Source organism: Eurytemora carolleeae, unplaced genomic scaffold (assembly GCF_000591075.1).
Source record: "Eurytemora carolleeae unplaced genomic scaffold, Eaff_2.0 scaffold16, whole genome shotgun sequence".
Taxonomy (NCBI): domain Eukaryota; kingdom Metazoa; phylum Arthropoda; class Copepoda; order Calanoida; family Temoridae; genus Eurytemora; species Eurytemora carolleeae.
Window position 1 is genome coordinate 316128 of NW_019396244.1, and position 8255 is coordinate 324382.

An 8255-nucleotide genomic window follows, 5' to 3' on the forward strand; every position below is an offset into this window, starting at 1 on the left:
CGCTGCGGCTTGGACAGCTGCTAGGGGCCGAGCGCCGCGGCTAGGTCAGGCTAGGGGGCCGGTCGCTGCGGCCACAAGTCCATTTAGCAGCAGTAAACCCACGTGCTAGTAGGTCTGATGTGCAAGTATAGCGGATTTTTCGTAGGTCAGAAGTGAAGTATAGCGGATTTGCGTAATTGAACTACCGCCGTTTGGACTATTGTTCATTAATATAGTTTTATAAAACTATATTGTTCGTTTGAACTACTGTTCATTTGAACTAATGACATGACGTCATATCCTGTAGTTCAAATCAACACATTACTTGCTCATTTGAAGTATTTTTCTATGAATTAAGTTTTTTGAATTTTGTTATAATTCATGAAGTTTTATAGGTCATACAATTAAGGATTTAGGTTGTTTACAAAGAAATATTTCAAATGATAATAAAATAGTTCAAATGCACAAAAACTGTTCAAATGAAATATTTCAAATTAACATGAAAATAGTTCTTATGAACCAAAAAAAAATTTATTCTTAAACAAAAATATTTCAAATAAACCCAAGAGTTCAAATAAACCCAAGAGTTCAAATAAACACAAAAATAGTTCAATTGTGTGAATTTTCAGGGGCGGATACAGGATTTAAGTGAGGGGGGGGGGCAAGATTTTTTAGGAACAAAAAAATGAATAATTATGAACAAAAAATCGTGCCGCAGGCGCAAATTTTTTTGACTTAAAAGACTCAAAAAGAGTGAAAATTAATGACCAAAGACTAAAAAACTTTATTTTTAAATTTTAGGAACAAAATTAATGGATTAGAACAGGAATTTAGGAACAATTAAAAGATTGTTCAGGAATTAGGAACAAAAATAAAGGATTAGGACAGGAATTTAGGAACAATTAAAAGATTGTTCAGGAATTAGGAACAAAATTAAAGGATTCGGACAGGGATTTAGGAACAATAAAAAGATTGTGGATTAGGACAGAGATTTAGGAACAATAAACAGATTGTTCAGGAATTAGGAAAAAAAATATAGGATTAGGACAGGGATTTAAGGTGGGTCGGACACAGGAACATGAACAATAATAGGAACATTAGCAATTTAAGAACAAAAAGAAATTACTAGTTATACTTAAATGCATGAAAATTAGGAACAATATTACAATTTTGATAAATGAGTATTGATTAAGGAACATTACTAGATATGAACATTATTATAACTTAAGTCTAGTTCTTACAAATTTCTAATTATAAATTTATCATTAACAATAACATTTAGCAAATTGGGAACATTTTTTTGCCCCACTTGTATACGCCCCTGTGAATTTTAATTAGGTTTAGGTTAGTTTAAGACAATTTTTGGGCCGAGCGCTGCTGACTGTAGTTTAAAATGAGCATAAAAATAGTTCAAATTAACCAAAAAATATAGCTCAAATGTGTATTATAGGTTTATAAGGTTAAGGCAATTTCTGGGCCAAACGCTATGGCTATATGACAGGCTGGAGGGACGAGCGCTGAGGCTATTAGTTTAAATGAACTTTGAAATAGTTCAAATGAATAAAAAAAATGGTCTAAACATTTATTTGTTCCTGTAAACTATATATTTCATTTAGACTCATGAACTCATTTATTATAAAAACATTTATTTTTATGTTTTTTATTCATTTGAACTTTTTTCTTTGTTCTTTTTTTTGTTCGTTTAAACTATTTTTTTGTTCAATTAACTATTTTTGTGTTAATTTCCACTTTTTTTAAAGGGTAATTTTGACTATTTTGTGAATAGTTCAAATGAACAAAAAAATAGTTCAAATGAGCATGAAACAAAATTGTTTGAACTATTGAATGTTTGAACTGCTCACGATGGTACCACGTGCAGTAGTTAAGGGTAATTTTAGCTATTTTGTGAATAGTTCAAATGAACTAAAACATAGTTCAAACGTGCATGAAACTAAATTATTTGAACTATTGAATGTTTGAACTGCTCACGTGGTATCACGTGCAGTAGTTTAAACGAACAATAATTTAAATGAACAATAGTTCAAACGGTGGTAGCATCTATAGTTTCTATAATTATCTTTAATTTCCAAAATCATCTTTAGTTTCTTTAATCATCTTTATTTTCTGTAATCATCCTTGTTTCCATCATCTCTAGTTTTTGTAATCATCTTTAGTTTCTGTAATCATCTTAAATTTCCATAATCATCTTTAGTTTTTGTAATCATCTTTAGTTTCGTAATTATCTTTAATTTCTGTAATCATCTTCAGTTTCTGTAATTTTCTTTAGTTTCTGTAATTATCATTAGTTTCTGTAATTATCTTTATATTCCATACTCATCTTTAGTTTCTGTCTTTATAATTTAGTTTCTGTAATCATCTTCAGTTTCTGTAATTATCATTAGTTTCTGTAATCATCTTTAAATTCCGTACTCATCATTAGTTTCTGTTATCATAATTTAGTTTCTGTAGTTATCTTTAGTTTCCATAATCATCTTCAGTTTCTGTAATCATCTTTATTCTTTAGTTTCTATAATCATCTTTAGTGTCTTCTATTATCTTTATTCTCTTTAATCATCTTTAGTTTGTGTAATCATCCTAAGTTTCTATTATCATCTTTAGTTTTTGTAATCATCTTTAGTTTCTGTTATTATAGTCTTTAGTTTTTGTAATCATCTTTATTTCCATAATCATCTTTAGTTTCTGTAATCATCTTTAGTTCCATAATCATCTTTAGTTTCTGTAATCATCTTTAGTTTCCATAATCATCTTTAGTTTCTGTAATCATCTTTAGTTTCTGTAATTTCTGTAATTATCATTAGTTCCTGTGATAATCTTTATATTCCATACTCATTTTTAGTTTCTGTCATTATAATTTAGCTTCTGTAATCATCTTTATATTCAGTATTCCGTACTCATCTTTAGTTTCTGTTATTATGATTTAGTTTTTGTAATTATCTTTAGCTTCTGTAATTATCATCAGTTTCTTTAATAATCTTTAAATTCCATACTCATCATTAGTTTCTGTTATCATAATTTAGTTTCTGTAATTATCTTTAGTTTCCATATTCATCTTCAGTTTCTGTAATCATCTTCAGTTCCTGTAATCATCTTCAGTTCCTGTAATCATCTTTAGTTTCTATAATCATCTTTATATTCGACGTACTTATCTTCAGTTTCTGTGATCAACTTTAGTTTCTGTGATCAACTTTAGATTCTGTGATCAACTTTAGTTTCCATAATCATCTCCCAGTTTCTGTAATCATCTTTAGTTTCTGTAATTATCTTTAGATTCTGTAATTATCTTTAGTTTCTGTTATTATACTTCAGGTTCTGTAATTATTTTTAGTTTCCATAATCTTCTTTAGTTTCTGTGATCATCTTCAGCTTCTGTAATCATCTTTATATTTCGTACTCATCTTTAGTTTCTGTTATTATAATTTAGCTTTTCTGTAATCATCTTTAGTTTTTTGTAATCATGTTCAGTTTCCATAATCATCTTAGTTTCTTTTGTATTTTTAGTTACTCTGTAATCATCTTCAGTTTGTGTGATCATCTTTAGTTTCTGTAATTATCTTTATATTCCCTACCCATCTTTAGTTTCTGTTATCATAATTTAGTTTCTCTAATCATCCTTACTTGCTATAATTTTCTTTAGTATTGTAGTAATCTTTAGTTTCTGAATCATCTTTTGTTTCTGTAATCATCTTTAGTTTCTGTAATTATCTTTAGTTTTTGTAATCATCTTTAGTTTAATTGAGTTTCCGGTAATCATCTTTAGTTTCCATAATCATCTTTAGTTTTTGTAATTATTTTTAGTTTCCATAATCTTTTTTAACCATACCGCAGAATGTCCACCCCCTAGCAGTACAACAATCAAAAACTTCTAAAAGAAAGCAAAGATATGTTGCACAGACCTTAATTTTTATTTTTATGATATGAAATAAACTTTAACGTTAAAGATTTTTACTGTAATTTAAATTCTGACATGTTTTAAGATTTAAATCTAAATACCTTCATTTGCAGTATTTCCCATAGTTTTCCAATTAAAGGTCATATTAGAATATATGTATATTATGAAAAAGAGTAAAAACGGAATAAAGTCTTATTTTACAAAACTTACCTTTTATTTTTACTGTTAATCGAATTTTTTTGACCAGTTATATTTTTTATTTAAACTTTTTTAGAGTTTGCCTGAAGGCGTTACAAAGTGGAGCAACATTTTTTGTTCTTTTGAGGATGTTACCAAGCCTAAAAATAAGTAGGATGAGGCTTCAAAGACGACTTCATGGAATATTTAACTGTTGCCTATTTGGTCCGCTGCAACTGTCAACTTTTTTCGTTCTTTATCAAATCAAAACATTTTAAAGTGCAGAAGACTTAATTTAACCTTGGAATCATCATATTTAAACGGTTTCAGGTCGTCTTTACAGTCTCATCCTTTGTGGGTAGCCTTGTACTATCTCCAGTTCACATAAAGTCAGATTGAGAACTTATCTAACCATCAATGATGGAGATATCGATGGTTATTTATATGAATTTTGATGGTTTGTGCGTGCCACTGCCCCGCAGCTTTTGAATAAAAAGTAATTTGTGTATTTATTTGACAAAGAAGAGCAAGAATATGGCCAATATTTGCGCGAGATGTTCTCTGGTAAATGATAATCAGGGAAAAGTTTAAAGTGCATCAATATCAATGTTATAATACAAGAGCTAGTTAAAGAAACGTGGACCGTTCTTTTATCTAAATAGTTTACACAAGAAGCATAGTTTTAAAGTATGATTTTTAATGATGTAATTAGACCCTATTTCTATTGATTGCAGGTTCTTGGAATTTTTTTCTTTCATCAGTGTCCATTGTTGTATTCCGAGAGATGTGGTTTTATTTTTGAATTTATTTTATTTTTCTCTCATTAATACTTTTGTTCTTCAATATTTTCGTGCATCAATTCTCCCTTTCACTCAGGATTGATAAATCATCAGCTTTATTAATTCAATTAATTTTGAACAGTAGATTAATTTACAATATTTTTAAAAATGTTGAATCTAAATATATATAAAGCACCCTTAACTAAGCTTTCGAGGCGTTCCGCAGTAATTTGCAGTACACTGACCGAAGATACAGGGTGTCCCAAAAAACATGGGAATTCAGTGACGAATTCGATATCGTCTTTGTTATGAATTAGCATTGTAATACCTAATTTCAAAAGCCATAATATTATTATGTCTGCTAGAGTTTATTTAATGAAAAGGGTAAAAGACTGCAAAGATGTGTCAATAATGTCTCCGCAAGATGAACAGTGAATACGGACAAGTTTACTCTGTTTGTATACTGTAATTTTCTTGTTTTACTAAGTAATCCGGTTGCAGTCAAAACATAAACAAACAAAATGTAAACATAGCAGACGAAACTCTTACAGATTACAGCTTTCTCAGTAGGTATCACTATACTAAATCAAAGAATTATTTGAAAAGACGATATCGAATTCGTCACTGAATTCCCATGTTTTTTGGGCACCCTGTATAGCAGCGTTTAGTGGAGAGTGAAAGTTATAATCTCTGTTTATCTGTTTGTCCGATCATAACTCAGGAACCCCTGGACCGATTTGCCTCAAGTTTTGATTGGGGAACTCTAGAGAGCCACAGTAATGTTATTAACATGGTTTTGCCTGGGATGAGAAAAATAGATAAAATCGTAATTTACGACCAAGTGCGGGTAAACGGCGGGAGTAACTATGAGTATCCTTGGCAACGCCGGGTTCTCAAGTTAGTTACTAAATAAAATCTAAACTCTGTTTAAATATCTCCGTCAATTTTCAAGATCTAAAGGTTGACAGACCACATTTTGGAATTATTTCCAAGACGTCTATTAATTGATCCAACGTTTATTGGGACATCCCGTATCATGACATGACAGACTTCAACGCATGTTTAAAAGGGGGGTTTCTATTTAATTTATACGAACTTATGAAATGGAGTAACTTTTGTAAGTGTCGAAGGTATTGGAAGATATTTCTTTTAAAAAATTGCAATTCATTGTTTTTATCAGCTTAAAATTTCATAGGAATTGTTTAAAATTTGACAGTTTCTCCAGTACTTGGTACACTACAAGTTATAGACATAAATAAAAGGTTAAATTAATGCGAAAACTTGAGAACGCGTGTATATTGTTTGACCTCGTAGTTTAAGTATGAGAAAAGCCAATTTAAATTGGTGGTATTAAAGAAATTGAATTTTTGTATTTTCAATATCTTAATATCACAATAAGAAGTTAGGATTGAATTGCAATTTACTTTAACTTGGATCGTGGCTATCCTACAACCAACACAATACAGGAAAGGATTAATGATATTGAGTAATTGCTACAAACTCAAAATTTTTAAATCCCAAAATCTTTACGTTAGATATTTCAAAATATGAGCTCTATTAGATAAAATTGTTTAATTTTGAAAATCAAGAGTTAAAACCATCAGGTTGCAAATGTTACTTGTGAAATGGTTCATTAACATCTTTATTCTTAAAAAGAATTAGTTTGTCTATAATTCCTATACACGTTGTTTTGAAAGTGTTGTCAACACGTCTAGAACGGTTAAGATTAAAAAAAATCAACTTTTCCTTTGTGTGTACTCTTTGAGATTTTAATGTCAAAAGTTGTTATTTTAATGGAATTATTTTTTAATACAATTTATTAAATATGAAAAATATTTAATATTCACTATACAAAATTGTCTGAACTTTGCTCAAACTATGTATTCTATATTTTTGCAACTAGATGGTGAACCAGAATATGGCGTTTGTACTTTTGGGACTCTCTTGAATCTAATCCTTATAGGATCTTGAGAGAATGAGTTATTTGTTTCCTTTCATATAGAGTCTGCCAACAAAATACGACAAGAAATTATTGTCCCACGAAAAAGGAAATTAAATTCTTTTTTATTTAAAAATTTGAACTATTCAAAGGCTACTCATGTCCGGTGTGACGTTAATTAACGCACTGAAGGTAGTGTCTATCATTCAGACACTTCCCGCCCGATAATATCAATTTTTTTAAAGCATTGATAAACACCTACTGAATGTAAACATATCATAATAAAATCTGGTTCATTTCTAGTACCGCAGAGCAAGCAGTAAAGTGCACATGACTATTTAAGGCAAAACAGGACGGTACACCAAATGAACCACCCCTTTTTAGGGAAATTCTATTGATATTCTTAAATAATTTTCTAAATGAATTGATACTTGTAAGTTGTAGCTTACTAATTACTAGACACGTTAATCTCTCTAGAAGGGGATGATTCATTTGGTGAACTTATACTGCTTTACCTTTTAAGGACTGCATGTATATTGTATACACTGTAAACAACTTACTCTTCTTGTCTTAAAGTCTGCAGAACGGTACTTTAAATGAACGGGAGTTTTAGTGCATAAAAATGCTTAAAGTTTTTAAAACTTTAGGTGTGTAAGAAAGGAGTGCACACCCCCCGTATATGAAAATGGATTTCTTCTGCAGTGTGCAGAGGCTGCCATGAAAGGAAGAACTAAAGAAACGCATTAAAGTTTGTCAAGTTTATGTTCCTGTATACAGAGTATCAGAGTAGGAAATATACAAAATATCTTGCATTTAGTTTTACAATGCATCTTTTTAGTATTCCCTGGCATGCATATGGTTCCCTTGCGGCCATGGGACACCCAGATAGGGCATCAGTCAGGCATATTTTTTGTTGTTAGTTTAAAGACATCAAGTTTTTTTTTTTGGGGGGGGGGTGTTCTATTTCTTTAAAACCTTAGCTAAAGACAAGTGCTTCACAATTTCCTAAAATACTAGGCTTTCAGGGCGCCCATCTTCTATTTAAACTTTTGATTGTGGCTTATCTTTGACAATAAAAAACAAAAACAAAAAAGGTTTGCAGATTTAATATAATTTTTCGTAGATTTTCAAAATTTTACAAAAATTACTTGTTTTTATTTCTGCTAAATATCCTAATACCTTTTGTGAGATCAATATTTAATAGTTTGACTAATGTTCTTCACAGTTTGTATATCTCAACTTCTTCTATACACACCTTCATGATTCAAGGATTGAACCCTTAACACTTTTGTTGATGGAGAAAATAATGAGTAAACATCATGAATGAGGTTTTAATATTTTTTTCAACATTTTTGTGCATTTTTTTTAATAAAAAAATATGCCTTTTCTATAGAGATGGTTGAAGTTAAAAAAATTATAAATTTAAAGTTGCCGATTTTTTATTGTTGATTAAAGGTAGTTTTCGTAAAAA